This window comes from Alexandromys fortis, unplaced genomic scaffold, assembly GCF_014885135.2.
Source record: "Alexandromys fortis isolate MF-2015 unplaced genomic scaffold, M_Fortis_MF-2015_v1.1 scaffold_242, whole genome shotgun sequence".
NCBI classification, from domain to species: Eukaryota; Metazoa; Chordata; class Mammalia; order Rodentia; family Cricetidae; genus Alexandromys; species Alexandromys fortis.
The window spans coordinates 1,781,522-1,784,007 of NW_026068123.1; the positions used below are offsets into that span (position 1 = coordinate 1,781,522).

The 2,486-nt window shown below is 41.7% G+C and overlaps 1 protein-coding gene across 12 annotated transcripts in view; it reads left to right on the plus strand.

The window, feature by feature from the left end:
* The window catches only part of LOC126490558 (zinc finger protein 26), a 22,781-nt gene that overhangs the window by 4,926 nt on the left and 15,369 nt on the right, over nt 1-2,486 (plus strand). The window lies entirely within an intron of this gene.

The following is a 2,486-nucleotide window of genomic DNA, read 5'->3' on the forward strand; positions in this document are numbered from 1 at the left end:
TTATTTATTATGTATACAATATTCTGTCTGTGTGTATGTCTGCAGGCCAGAAGAGGGCACCAGACCTCATTCCAGATGGTTGTGAGCCACCATGTGGTTGCTGGGAATTGAACTCAGGACCTTTGTAAGAGCAGGCAATGCTCTTAACCACTGAGCCATCTCTCCAGCCCGACATGGCCCTTTTAAATGGATTTCTTGGGCCTAGTCCTCTGGGTCCTGAACTGGTGTATTCTATTAGCTCGGGTATATATGTCTGATCATAGCCCTTTGGCAAAATTACTAGAAGACTCTCTGCATATATCCCATCACTGATTCTTGCAAACCCAATGAATTTTGAGAACATTCAAGGACAAACATTTTGGTTTAACCCATTGACATTATTTTGAGATAAAACTGACTGTTAGACCCCAACTCTGGGATGTTAACTCCTCAGGAGGATCGCCCCATGGAACCATCCATGCATCCAGTTGATGTAAAAGCAAGAGGAATTTTATTCTCGTTTGTACAAATGGGCTCCTCAGCCAGGCAAGGGAGAGAAGCTATTACAGGCTACTTTTAAAGGATATATACACACACACACACACACACACACACACACACACACACACACACATTCAGGGAGGGGAGTACAATGGGTTGTTTGTCAACTGCAGGGATTGGCTCATTTTAAGGGCATTTACTATGATTGATTATGTCAAAGGCGGGATGGGCGGTTGCCTGGGTCAGGTGAAGGACAGGGAAGCACCTGCAGGCTGTTGGAAAACATCTAACGTTCTAGTCAGCAGGCAGGGTGGGGTCACAACTAGTTCACAAAAACATGTTTTCTTTAGTTTGCAAAAACATGTTTTCTTCACTTACAACCAGAAGACATGTTATTTAGTCTTTAAAAAAAAGGAGGCAATGAGTTATTAAACACTGTAAACGAAACCTCATTTATGTTGTCTTGATGGAGAAATAAAAATGATTACATTTTATTTTTTTAAAGATTTATGTATATAATACTCTATGTTCATGTTTGCCTGCATGCCAGAAGAGGGCACCAGATCCCACTAGAGATGGTTGTGAGCCATGGGTGTCGTCTCTTGAAGGCTATTGACTGAAAGATTCCCCATATTAAGCTACCATGTGGGTGCTGGGAATTGAACTCAGGGCCTCTGAAAGAGCTGTCAATGCTCTTAAATGCTGAGCCATCTCTTCAGCCCCAGATTTTACAAATCTTTAACCAGTTTAGTAAGTTTATTGGGTAAATAAACTTACAAACCTTGAGGTACAGAAAGTTTACATAATAATCTTACAAATCTTGAGATAAGAGTCATGCTGTAGCAAAAGTCTTAGGGTTAAAACCAAAAAGGGTATGAAATGAGTAGCAACAGTCACCATTGGGAATGGTCTGTTCTTTTGTCGTGGTTTGCACTCTTTTCTCTGTCATGCAGTCTGGTGGTCTGTCTAGCAGGGAACAGAGATTTTGGAACAAACCTTTAAACACCTATGCTTGGGTCTGGAGGAGGGGGAGCTATACCAACTCCAGAGTCAGCTTTTCATTGAAGTAGAACAGGCATAAACACATTTTAATATTATCTATACCAAAAAGACACCTAAATTCCTGTAAAACTGAACCCAGTGGCCAAGGGGAGGTACAAGAGTAAGTTGAGAAGAAAGAGGGCTTAGATATAAAAACTCTTGAGCCCTTGCTTTTGACAGGATGCTGCAGGAGGGAGATGAGAAACACTGGGTACCAACCAGCGAGGCGTGTATGCTGAATGTGTGCACGCCACAGATGGCCTGCTCCTTCACTCATTCCTCATCTAGAACTAGAACATACCCTTCAAGAGAGATCAAGGACATAATATTAGGAGATAACAAATTGTAACAAACCTGACTCTTGGCTTCCACATTTGTAACAAATTACAAAAACACAGATGTGTCAAATAACTTAAAATGAATATCCCCACAATCGGGAGTGGGGTGGGGGTGGGAGAGGGATGGACCAGATAACATAAACATTTGGTAGCTATCTTCATTCATACATCCAACAGTTGATTTTCATCTTGACTTTTCCAACAAAGGCCAGCGGTGTCCCAGTGGACCCCCTGACTCAGGGATTAACCCTGTGTCAAGCTTTTCTACAAGTGCCAAAATTGGGCGCTACAGACAAACATGATCATTACCTACACCTCCAGAGGTTTTCTGATTCTACTTTTCTCACAGTCTAAAGGTTGAGAACCTGCAGGTGTCTCCCTCCAAATGCTGGGCCCATCTGATTTCTTGTCTCCCAGTATGCTGGGACCCTTTAGGATCCCAAGGCCGATCAGAAAAAGGTAGATCTGGTGAATGCCCAAAGATGAGGTCCCAAATGTTTTGGGTCATTTAGAGAATCATGTTTGACCATTAATAAATTTTAACAAAGAGAGGCTTTTATTCACATAACTGGCATCTGGTCTGTTGTAATAATAATAATAATAAAAAAAAACAGTATGAGAGAGAAA